At 38.5% G+C, this 12,854-nt stretch overlaps 1 protein-coding gene across 10 annotated transcripts in view; it reads right to left on the bottom strand.

The window, feature by feature from the left end:
* The window catches only part of L3MBTL4 (L3MBTL histone methyl-lysine binding protein 4), a 379,209-nt gene that overhangs the window by 97,178 nt on the left and 269,177 nt on the right, over positions 1 to 12,854 (bottom strand). The gene's annotated exons all lie outside the window — the stretch shown is intronic.

A 12,854-nucleotide genomic window follows, 5' to 3' on the forward strand; every position in this document is an offset into this window, starting at 1 on the left:
TTGTATATTTTGGACCCAAGTCTCATATCAGATAAGTGTTTTGCAAATATTTTCTCCCAGTCTGTGGCTTGTCTTTTCATTTGCTTAATAGTTATCTTTCACAGAAAAGATTTTATTTAGCTTTTTTTAAAAAATAAATTTAATTATTTTATTTATTTATTTTTGGCTGCATTGGGTCTTCATTGCCGTGCGTGGGCTTTCTCTGGTTGTGGTGAGCGGGGGCTACTCTTCATTGTGGTGTGCAGGCGTCTTATTGCGGTGGCTTCTCTTGTTGTGGAGCACGGGCTCTAGGTGCGTGGGCTTCAGTAGTTGTGGTACATGGGCTCAGTAGTTGTGGCTCACGGGCTCAGTAGCTGTGGGTCACAGGTTCTAGAGCGCATGCCCAGTAGTTGTGGCACACAGGCTTAGTTGCTCCGCAGCATGTGGTATCTTCCCAGACCAGGGCTCCAACCCGTGTTCCCTGCATTGGCAGGTGTATTCTTAACCACTGCACGATCAGGGAAGTCCCGATTTTAGTTTTAATACAGTCCAACTTATCAAGTTTCTCTTTCACGGGTCATGCTTTTGGTGTTGCATTTAAAACACAAGGTCATCTAGATTTTCTCCTACGCTGTCTTCTGGAATCTTTATAGTGTTGTGTTTTATGTATAGGTCTCTGACCCATTTTCAGTTTATTCCATTTTGAATTTGTTAAATTTATTCCTTCTTCTTTGTCTTCTCCCTCTTTTTCTCCTTTCTCTGATTCTAACTGAGCATTTTTTATGATTTGATTTTCTCTCCTCCTTAGCATATCAATTATAATTCCTTTTACATTTTTATGGTGGTTGCACTGGAGTTTGCCATATGTATTTACAACTTCTTCAATCCTCTTTCCAATAACACCATATATAATGCTTCATGAGCAGCAACAAGCACCTCGTGACAGAGTATTCCCAAATCTTCCCTCCCATCCCTATAACATTGCTGTCATCCATTTCACCTATCCATAAGCTGTAATCGTCTAATACATTGTTGTTATTATTTTGAAAAGCACTTGAACAAACTGTCATCTACTAGAGCAATTAAGAATATGAAAAATAGGAGATTTTATCTTACTTCCACTTTGTTCCTTCTCTAATGCTCTTTCTTTATATAGGTCTGAGTTTCCGACCTACCTAATTTACTTTCTCTCCAAAGAACTTCTTTTAACATTTCTTGCAAGGCAGGTCTACGGACGACAAATTCCCTCAGTTTTTGTCTTTCTGAGAAAGTCTTCATTCCTCCTTCACTTTTGAAGGATAATTTCGTGGTGAACAGGATTGTTGGCTGCAGTGTTTTCCTTCAATACTTAATGTTTCACTCCACTCTCTTTTTGCTTGGATGGTTTCTGAAGAAAGTCCAATGTAATTCTTATCATTGCTCCTCTATAGGTAGGGTGTTTTTTTCTTTGCCTTCTTTCAAGATCTTTTCTGTCTTTGACTTTATTCATAGTTTGAATATGATATACTAGGGGTAGAATTTGGGGTATTTTTCCTACTTAGTGTTTTTTGTGTTTCCTGGATCTGTGCTTTGGTGTCTGTCACTAATTTTGGAAAATTCTCAGCCATCATTATGTCAAATACTTCTTCTGCTCCTTTTTATCTTTATTCTGGTATTCCCATTACATATATTCTATACCCTTTGCAATTGCCTCACAGTTCTTGGATATTCTGAAGCATCTTTTTAATTCCTTTTCTCTTTGCTTTTCAGTTTGAGAAGTTCTACTGACCTGTTTTCAAGCTTGTTGATCCTTTCTTTGGTCTTATCAAATCTGCTGATGAGCCTATCAAAGCCATTCTTCATTTCTCCTACAGTATTTTCGCTTTCTAGCGCTTCCTGCTGATTCTTCTTTAGAGTTCCCATTCTCTGCTTATAGTACCCAGCTATTCTTGCACAGTTCTTACCATACATATCATAGTTACATAATTATATAACTACATCATAGATTCCAGTCTGATTGTTCCAAAATATCTGCCGTTTCTGAGACTGGTTCTGATGCTTGCTTTATCTCTTTAGTCTGCGTGTTTTCTGTTGTTTTGTTTTGCCTCTTAGCATGCTTTGTAATTTTTGGTTGAAAGCCAGGCATGATGTATCAGATAATAGGAACTTAGGTAAAAGATCTCTGGTGTGAGATTTTATGTTAATACAGCTGGGAATTAGGCTGTGTTTGATTTACCTATAGGTGTCAGAGGCTTCAGTTTCTTCTGGTGTCCTTTTTCCATCCCCTGTTGTCTTTGGGTTTCCACAGAAACTCCTTCTTAAACAGAGTCTGTGTCTTACAGTTCTCTGTTGTAATATAAAGTTATTATAATGAAGCCCTATTAATGTCAAGGTATGTGGGGGGAAGTATTCTAGAGTCTTATGATTAAAACCACTTTTTTAATGGCTTGAGTACCCATTAAGTACTGTGGCTTTTAAAAGCGTTTCTTGGCTTTTGTTTCCTTCTCTGATGTGAGACATATGGCTAGATGGGATTGGAGTTGTCTAATTTCCTTTCCTCAAGGACCTAAAAGCCACTGGTAAAGTAGTTTCCCTTGAGGGCAGGACCTCAATTCTCTGACGGATCTAAGAAGAGTAGGTGATATTCAGTTTGTTCAGCTTTCTTCTTGTTGTGAAGTTGGAAGTGATAACTTACAAACTCTTTACATGTCAGAGCTGAAGCCAACAGTCTGCTTTTTCACTGTGATCATTCCCATGGACAATGTCAGTAAGAAGGCTTTACAGAGTCATTTCTGCCTTCAGTTCCCTGTGACAGCAAGTCCTTAGGGCATGAACCCCAAGAAGGCCCTTAAAATTCAGTATGCATATAGCTCATAGTATAAGTAGGTCATTTACACAGTGTGATCACTGATCATTTTCTATGTATCCCTTACCACATAAACTAAAAATGGCAGAATATGTTTTCACCAAATTTCAAGGATATATTAGTGATACACTCTAACCTGCTGAAGGAATCATGTAGTGAGCATGAGATTCATTGTTGGGGCACTTCCAAGAGCTGGGCAATCATCACCTGCGGAACTGCTACTGGGGTCAGTGCCTGTCTGAGGAGTCACACCACACAGAGTAAGACAGATACCTTGGACAAACACTAATTTCAAACATGAGTCTCAAGGAAAAACAAGCAAACAAACCACAAAGTCCCAAACCAAAAACTCGGAGCAGATACAAGTACCAATTTGCCAATAAACTCCTTCTCTCACAGGCAACTCCCATGCATGCTCCACGGTGAGCAGCAACAATTTATTCATTCAGTGGTGGTTAAAAATCTTTAAAGCATGCACAGAAACAACAACTTCTGTGATTACTCCACAACTGGTAGCACTAACTCCAGCCCTTTGCACAGACTTTCAGCCTAATCCTGTTAATTAAAAATTCCTGGTAAACAGAAGCACAGAGGCTGCCCAGAAGGCTTTTAATGTGTGTGTAAAAAACCAGTGAGTTTTGTAAATCTGAGTAGAGTACTAAGTGAGATGAAAAGATGTCCAAGAATATTCCTGCCTTTTTAACCTATGCAGGAGGCCTGCAAGTTGTGGCTTCCTGATATACTGTTTTAAGGCTTTCTTGTCTTCATGCTCTGGTTCCCCAGTTGTGGTTTTTCTTCTTCCCAGTAGTTTGATGCTATTTATCTGATTGCTCTTATTTTCCTCAGTCCCTCTTGACTCTGGCTTTCTGGTGATACCTCAGCACTGACTTTCTTCCACTGGGTTCAGATTCCTCTAGAACAAGGCAGCACCCACAGTTCTGCGCATGAAGACAGTCTTGGACACACACACATAATATCACTGACGATAGAGCTTTTAAATTTCAAGTATACAATAGAATTTCCTATATGAAGATTGTATTCAAATGAGTATGAAAAAAGATGGATTGTTTTTTAAATGATATTGAAATAATTCAGAAAAACAACAATAAGCTGGTATATTACCTTAATCCTCATCAAAACCAATTCAATACAGCGTACAGATTTAAATGTTAAAAATAAGAGGCCATAGCTTTCCTAACACAATACATGAGTAAACAGTTGTATGACTTTGATGTTGGAATAAGAATGAAATAAAAGCTATAAACCATGAAAGAAAAAACTGATCAATTAGATGACATGAAAACTTATTTTTAGTTAAGAAATGAAAAGAAAAAGTATACAAGGTGGGAGTACGTACAAAAATTATTGGTAAGATATATAACAGAGTGAATTGGTATCCATAATAAATTAAGCCAACTTCAAATCTATAGTAATAACGTAAGCAATTAAAAAAATGGACAAAGGACAGGATAAGCAATTAACAAAAACCATGACTGACATGGAAAAATAAGAAACTTCATTATTAAAGAAAAATGCTTAAAAGTATGATATTTTTCTTCTACCAATTGGTAAGGTAAAAGAGGTGAAATAGTCATTATTTGCAAGGTTAGAGTGAAGTGATTACTCTCATATATTATTAAGAGTGTAAATATCTAGAGACACTTAAAAGCCAGGCTGAAATAACACTCATAATTTATAATGTGTGTACTTTTTGATCAAATAATTTCACATTCAGATATTAATCCTATACAAATACTCCCACAAATGCCAACATATGATGGTACAAGAATTTACTGTGTCTTTGTTTTAAATATAAAGACTGAAAATAATAAAAATGTTCATGAATGAGCATTTGATTAAATACATTATGGTAGAATCACACAGTGAAATTCTTTGTGACCATTAAGCAAAGGTATGGTAGGAATTCCACTCCAAATTATGATGGAATAGCTTTAGTAGAACAACTTTCCTACAAAGAATGACAAGGAAAGCAAGCCTACAGGTGATTCAGATACTGATATTACAGGGCATAGAATTAATAACTGCAACTGATGTGTTTAAGAAGTTAGATGGCAAAATAGAGAATTTTACTAAATAACTAAAATTATTTTATAAATAATGTATATGGGAATTCCAGGACTGAAATATATAAAGAGTTAATTAAAAATTCATTGGATGGGTGTAATAGCAGTTTGGAGACAGCTGAAGAGAGCATTAGTGATTTTGAAGAAAGGTCAGCAGAAAAAAATCCAAGCTGAAGCACATAGATTAAAAAGGAAGGAAATACAGAAAATAGCATAGCACCCATATGAACAAGAGAAAGTCTAAAATGTGTAGACAGAGTCTCACAAAGGAGGAGAAGGGAGAGAATGGAGCATAAGCAACGTTTGAAGAGATAATGGTTAAGAAATTTTTCAAAGTAATGAAAGACATATACTCGCAGACTTAAGAAGCACTATGAATCCCCAAAAGACAGAGAGAGAAGTACACTTCATAATAAAACTGCTGAAAATCAAAGACAACAGAAAAATCTTATAAGCAGCCAGACAAACTAAGATATGCTCTAAGACACACTTCCCTCAAAGGAGACACACTGAAGCTACAGCAGACTTCTAGAGGGAAACCATGGGGGTCAGAAGACAATGGTATGTTATCTATAAAGCCTGAAAAAAAATCAACTATCAGTGCAAAATTACATAACCAGCAAAAATATTATTCAAAAGTTTAGGCAAAACAAAAACATTTCTGGACAAGAAAAACTTACTTTTTAAAAAACATAGCTAGAAGACACGCTAAAAGGAATACAAGAGAGTTTTTCAGACAGAGGAAAAATGATCCTACACAAAGATGTGTATTTTACTAGCTATAACGTCTACTAAAAATATTAAAAGTGCATAACCAACAAGCTACTATAGGAAAAATGGTATAATAAAATAAATTCTTGGTTAATAAAAAATAAAGCAAGAAGTACAGTAAGTCCCCTACATATGAGTCTTCCAGTTGCGAACTTCCAAAGATGCGAACATGCGTTCGCACGCCCAATCATGTAAGTTAGTTCACGTGTTTGGCATACATTGTCACGTGCATGCATCCTCTACAAGTGGTTGTGCTTCTGTGTACTTTACTGTACACTACTGTACAGAGTACAGTAGCACAGTATCTTTTTTTCAAGCCCAGGATGTCTGGAAGCAAGCATAAAAGCAGTGGTGATGTAGCTGGTACTGCTAAGAAGCTCCAAGCAATAACAATGGAGACAAAAGTGACAATAATTGAGAGAGTGGAGCAAGGCGAAAAGATGGTAGACGTTGTTCATTCTTATAACATTCAACCATCAGCAGGATTCTAAAGAACAAGGACAAGATCATGGAACATGTGAATTCTGCTGTGCTGATAATATCGAGGAAGCGTGGAAAAGTGATGCAGGAGATGGAGAAACGTCTCAGTGTGTGGATGCAGGATCAGCATCAGCACTGAGTCCTGCTCAGCTTAACGCTGATTCAAGAGAAAGCTAAAAGCCTTCATGAAGACTTGAAGAAGAAACACAGTGAAGAATCAGAGGGCGCATCTTTTAATGCCAGCCATGGCTGGTTTCATCAGTCCAAGGCTAGGACCAGCCTTCACAACGTAAAAGCAAGTGGGGAGGCAGCGAGTGCAGATATGGGAGCTGCCCGGGAACTTCCTAAAACGCTTCAAGAAATTACTGAGGAAGCTGCGTATTTATCTGAGCAGGTTTTTAATGTGGATGAGACAGGACTGTTCTGGAAGAGGATGCCAGACGGAAGTTACATCAGTAAGGAGGAAAAGTTGATACCAGGCTATAAAGCAGCAAAGGATAGGCTAACTCTGCTGTCTGGTGGCAATGCTTCTGGTGATATGAAGCGGAAGCCTCTCTTAGTTTATCATTCAGAGAACCCAAGAGCCCTTAAAAACATAGCCGGGGGCTCTCTTCCTGTTGTGTGGAAGAGTAACCCCAAAGCCTGGGTTACACTGGCCATTTTCCAGGACTGGTTTTTCCACCACCTTATCCCGAAGGTAGGGAAATACTGCTTGGAGAAGGACGTCCCATTCGACATTCTTTTGTGGCTTGACAATGCTCTGGGCCACCCCCATTCATGGACGACTTTCATCCCAACGTCAAAGCAGTGCATCTGCCGCTGAATACTAAGTCGCCTCATCCAACCTATGGACCAGGGAGTTTTAGAGACTTTCAAGAAATATTATTTACGTCACACTTTTTGTCAGGCAGTAAAGGCAAGTGATGAATCAGGGACAACCTTGCAACAATTTTGGAAGGACTGTAACATCTACAAGGCCAAAAAAACATTGACTTTGCTTGGCGTGAGGTTATGGCTGTCACCATGAAAGGGGTTTGGAAGAAACTTTGCCCGCAGTTCGTTCATGATTTCCATGTATTTGAGAAGGTGGATGAGGAGTCCAAAGAGGTCTTCAACAACTTAGTGACCCTCAGTGAGAAGCTGGAGCTAGATCTGCAAGAGGACGATTTCACTGAACTCCTTGCTGTGCAACACGAAGCGCTTACGGAATTGGAGGCCCAGAGAAAGGATGAACAGGAAGAAGTAACTGAAGAACTGAAGAGATTCACGATGCAAGAAACGGCAAGGGGATTTTCTTTATTTGAGGAGGCACTGTTAGTTTTTGAGGCACAAGGCCCGAATGTAGAATGGTACACGAAGGTGGCAGCAGCCGTTCAGAGTGCAATCCAGTGCTACCGTGTCATCTATGATAAGAAAAAAAGAGCTACTACCCAGACATCACTGGATCGTTTTTTCAAGAGGGTAGATAGAACTGAACCCAGCAAGGGACCAGAACCTGTGCCATCAGTGTCAGGTGTGAGTGAAATTGCAGCTTGCCCTCCTCTCCTATTGCCAACGATCTGATGCTTCAGCTCTACCATCCCCCACCTCCTCTCCCTCCTCCAGTCAGTAACTCTTCTTGCCTGTTCACTCGATGCCAGCCCCCGTATGCCAGCTGTTGTACTGTACTACCGTACTTTTCAAGGTATTGTACTGTAAGATTAAAAACGTTTCCTTTATTTTTTATATTTGTTTTTTATGTATTGTTTGTGTGAAAAGTATTATAAACCTACTACAGTATAGTACAATTATATAAATGATTGTGTTAGTTGGGCACCTAGGCTAACTGTTGGGTTTATGAACAAATCGGACTTATGAATGTGCTCTGAGAATGGAACTTGTTTGTATGTAGGGGACTTACTGTATAAAAATTAAATATAAAAAAAGCAAAAAAATATATAAAATATAAAAAGGAACACAAAACTGTTGAGAAAAATACAAAGCAATCATTAAAATGATAGCTATAGACCCAACTTAACAGCAGTAACATTACAAATGTATTAAATACTCTAATAAAAAGACTACTATCATCAGACTGAATGTCAAAGTAAATATCACACGCCACTTACAAGAGATACACTGAAGCACAGGACAATGTTGGTCACTTGCTTTATGATGAACAACAGGGGAAAGGAAAGGTTTTTTAAAAAACTAAATGATGCTGGGTTAACTGAATATTCACATAAAAAGTAAATCTTGATGCCTATGCTTTATCAGGTATAAAAAATAATGTCCAGGTGCACCATAGATATAAATGTGAAAGAAAAACAAAGATTCTAGAACAAAGAATAACAGAACACAGTAATGACCGTGCAACAGGCAAATGTTTCAAACAGGACACTGAAGTGCTAACCACGATAGAAAGGACTGATGGACGGTATCGAAATGTGGAACTTCTATTCCTCACAAGGCACCACTGAGAGTGAAAGGCAGATCGCAGGCTGGAGAAGAAATCTGCAACATATCTATCCAACAACGGACTCATGTACAAATACAAAGAACTACTGCATTTCAATAGGAACAATACAACCTAAAAGAGGTACTTCACAAAAGAGGATGTTCAAATAGCCAACAAACATGAAAATGTGTTCAAGTTCATGAGGCTTCAGGGAAATGCGAAATTAGAAGCATAATTAAATAATACCGTAGACCCAAAAGAACGGCTAAAATTAAAGTGACTGACAAAAACGAACTGCTGGCAGGGATGGAGAGCACTTGCAATTTCCACACTGCGCTGCGAGGAACGTACTGGGACAACCGACTTGTAAAACTATTTGACACCAGCTCCTCCTGAAGGTGAACTTATACAAACCCAGGTACCCAGGAGGTCCATTATTAGGTATGTGCCCTACAGAAATGCATACACATACCCACCAAACCACATACGAGAATGTTCCTAGTGGCACCATTGGTAAGAGAGCAAAACTGAAAACAACCGGCACTAAAATAAATAAATCGTGGTTATCACCATAAAATTGAACAACATGCAGTAATGAGTATACACAAACCATGATGTGGATGGATCTTACGTCATGTTAGCGAAAGTCAGACATGAAAGAGCACACACTGTGTGATGACATTTATAAAACGTTCAAAATCAGGAAAAAGCAACTGATAGCGACAGAAATCAGAAGCGTGACCATGGCAGGAGGTGGTAAGTGCATGGAATAAGGTGAGCTTCCATCAGCTTCTTTTCTTGACCCAAGATTAAGTGGATGTGATCTCTTGTGGACGTGGGTACAATTTTTACTTAGGAAAAAAAAAAAAGAACCTAGCAGATGTATATGCACTGGCTTCGGAAGATAGTCATGATGCATCAGCAAATGTAAAGATCACCAAGTACACTACGATTCTATACTGTAAAGAAAACCACAAGGTGAACTGCTACATCCAAAATAAATCGATGAAGGATTGAGTAACAATGTTTATCTCATATTTTTTGCTTTGTGAAATTTTGGGGTTTTTAAAAAAGTGAACATTAGTTACACATTTGGGGCCAAAAATAACCAATAGTAAGGAACCGCCCCCCCCAGTTGCCCAGCTGAACACTCCACAAGACCAAAGCTGCCCCTAGGGTGGGACAGCGTGGTGGCCCTGCAGGACGTCTGCCTGTGGTCCAGTAGTGAGGTTCGGGTGCTCTGGTCCAGGGGTCTCTGAGGGGCAGGGGGGCGGATCGCGTGGGTGAGCAGGTCCCTTGGATTCAAGAAAACGCGCTTTCATAGCCCCACTCAAACTTGTTTTCAAAGGAGCAGATTAAACGCAGTTCTTAGCGGAACAGTCCAGAGCAGAGGGAAAAACCTGACAGGCCACTGCGCAGAAGCCAATTCCATTCCAGAGAAGGGACATGTTTGGAGTCGCTCTGTGCTCATGCCTTATTTACTTAGCAAAGGGCACAAAGGCTAATTACCACCTGCCACCTCTCAGGTGTAACACCTAATAAGCTTCCCTGCAAACCTTCAGATGAGTTAAGACAGACTCTAACTTACTTCTGTTAATTTTATTACCAAACATCCTTCAAGACAATCATGTTTTCCTCAACCAATTTACATCATTATAAACTAAATGTTTCTATCATCTGATCTAATTCTTTGGAAAAGGAAAATGTTGAATCTCTTAAGAAGTATGCTGGAAAACAATGATGGCCTTTAAAATACTTTCCATTATATCTGCCAAGCATATCAACTGTGAATAGAACGATTTAGAAAATGAAGATGTTTCCAAGTAAATACTGAAAACATGCCAAAGATATGAAGAGGAGAAGCTACACGTGCTCGTGTACACATGTGCACAGAATCTCTAAAAATCCAAGATATACTATTTTCCCTCATGGGAGAAATGAGGAACAGAGTTTAACTCATTTTCCTTAAAAAAAAAAAAAAAAAAAAAAGGAAAAAAATTCCTAATGAATTAAAGAATGTGTTTATTCAAATCTATGGCCAGACCAAAGAAACAAAAAACAAAGGTAAACGGATTTAGAAATTATACTCAGATTTATAGGCTTACAGAAAATAACAGGGAAATATTAAATAATCACTTAATGTCACAGTAGCAACATATTTATTCTCATTATTTTGTCTCATCCAGGTTAGAACCAGAGAAAATGAGCTTAATTATAATAACAAGGGTTAGATCAATATGAGGAAGAACCACTTTGGGTGACAAAAGGCTAGACAGAGAGCTAAATAAATCCTGCTCGGATGGACCCCTGAGGCATCTTCTCAACAAGAAGCACAGCGGCCCCGGCAGCACACACTCTGCACCAGGCGGGGGCTCCCCGTCATTAATGTCCCGGGTCTGTGAACACAGACCTTCTCTGGGAGGAAATCAGATGTTTAAATTGAGAAGCACGGTAAATGCACCAATAAATAAACACGTGTGGCTATGAACTTCTTACAAACTACACAGAAAAGCACAGGTGCTTACTACCAAACAAGGTGGATTGCATCTTTCACATTATGCAGTTGCACTTTGCTAGGGATCTTTTCTGTGTTTATAAGGATGATCCTCATTAGTATTTTACTATGTGAACTACTGAACTGACTGTGTATTTGTTTTAACAGGGACGTATACATAATTACTCTGTGGAGATACTTTCAAAAGTGTCAAAATATGAATTGAGACACTGACACTTCTTTAGGGCTCTTCATGCAGCTCCAAGCATGTTGTGTACAGAACGAAGGCTGGTAAAATGGATGAGAACATCTGTATGGAGCAGCTTCCAAAATATCAGTTATTTATTTCATTTTATTTAAAGAGATGTTCCTATCTGGTTATATTGTGTAGAAACTCTTCTGGCTAGGGAGACACATATAGATGCACAATCCAAACAGAGTAACTTAACTTCCCTCCCTTTTCTGAGGAAAAGATTCCTCCCCACTTCGTGGATGAGATACAATCAAGTGTTCTTCCAGTTACAAGAGGAGCTCGGCCCTGCCTGAGATCAGCCCACAGAACCCACAGCCCTTTTGGACCCTCCTACACTGGTGGTGGGAATGTAAATTGGTGCAGCTGCTGTGGAAAACAGTATGGAGGGGGTCTCAAAAAACTAAAAATAGAACTACCATATGACCCAGTAATTCCACACCTCAGTATATATTAGAAAAAAATAAAAACACTAATTCAAAAAGATACATGCACCCCAATGTTCACGGCAGCATTACTGACTATAGCCAAGATATGGAAGCAACCTAAGTGTCCATCAACAGATGAACGGATAAAGAAGATGTGTATATACACAACGGAATACTACTCAACCATAAAAAAGAACAGTTTTGCCATTTGCAGCAACATGGATGGACTTGGAAGGCATTATGCTAAGTGAAATAAGTCAGAGAGAGAAAGACAAATGTCGTATGATATCACTTATATGTGGAATCTAAAAAATACAACAAACTAGTGAATATAACAAAAAAGAAGCAGACTCACAGATACAGAGAACAAGCTAGTGGTTACCAGTAGGGGGAGAGGCAATATAGGGATGCGGAGTAAGAGGTACAAACTATTAGATATAAAATAAGCTGCAAGTATATATTGTACAACACGGGAAATATAGTCAATATTTTATAATGACTATAAATGGAGTGTAACCTTTAAAAATTGTGAATCACCATAATGTACCCTGGTAACTTATATAATATTGCACAGCAACTATACTTCAATTAAAAAAAAAAAGAAGTCACAGCCCTTTTGTTCAATGACTGTAAAGCACACTCCTTTTCTCTTAAGACAAGTCGAATGGATAATTGTTTTGGAGATGAAGTGCACTGCAACCAAATTGTACTAACTTGAACTTTTAGCCAAATCAGGAGAAAACTCACTAATTTTCTTTTCCTCTAGAAGATAAACAGATCTCCTACCATGTTCTGGAAGATACAAACATGTAGAACTACATTGCTGAAGACACAAAACTACAACTTACCAACATTTTTATCTGACCAAATAAAAATGATTGCACCAAATTAACACCCAAGAGGACATTTATTCCTTAGCTTGCTACAGTATAACCTCAAAATTATACATGGCATTCTGCGTATATTGAGCCTTAATTGCAAAGAAACATAATTAAGTGAAAACATGCAATTCTTTCCCCTATACTCTAATAATCCCTTAGCTTTTAACACTTCAAGTTCGCCATAACCTCCTTGCCTGTCTTGCTA

The sequence above is a fragment of the Stenella coeruleoalba genome (assembly GCF_951394435.1).
Source record: "Stenella coeruleoalba genome assembly, chromosome: 14".
Lineage (NCBI taxonomy): Eukaryota > Metazoa > Chordata > Mammalia > Artiodactyla > Delphinidae > Stenella > Stenella coeruleoalba.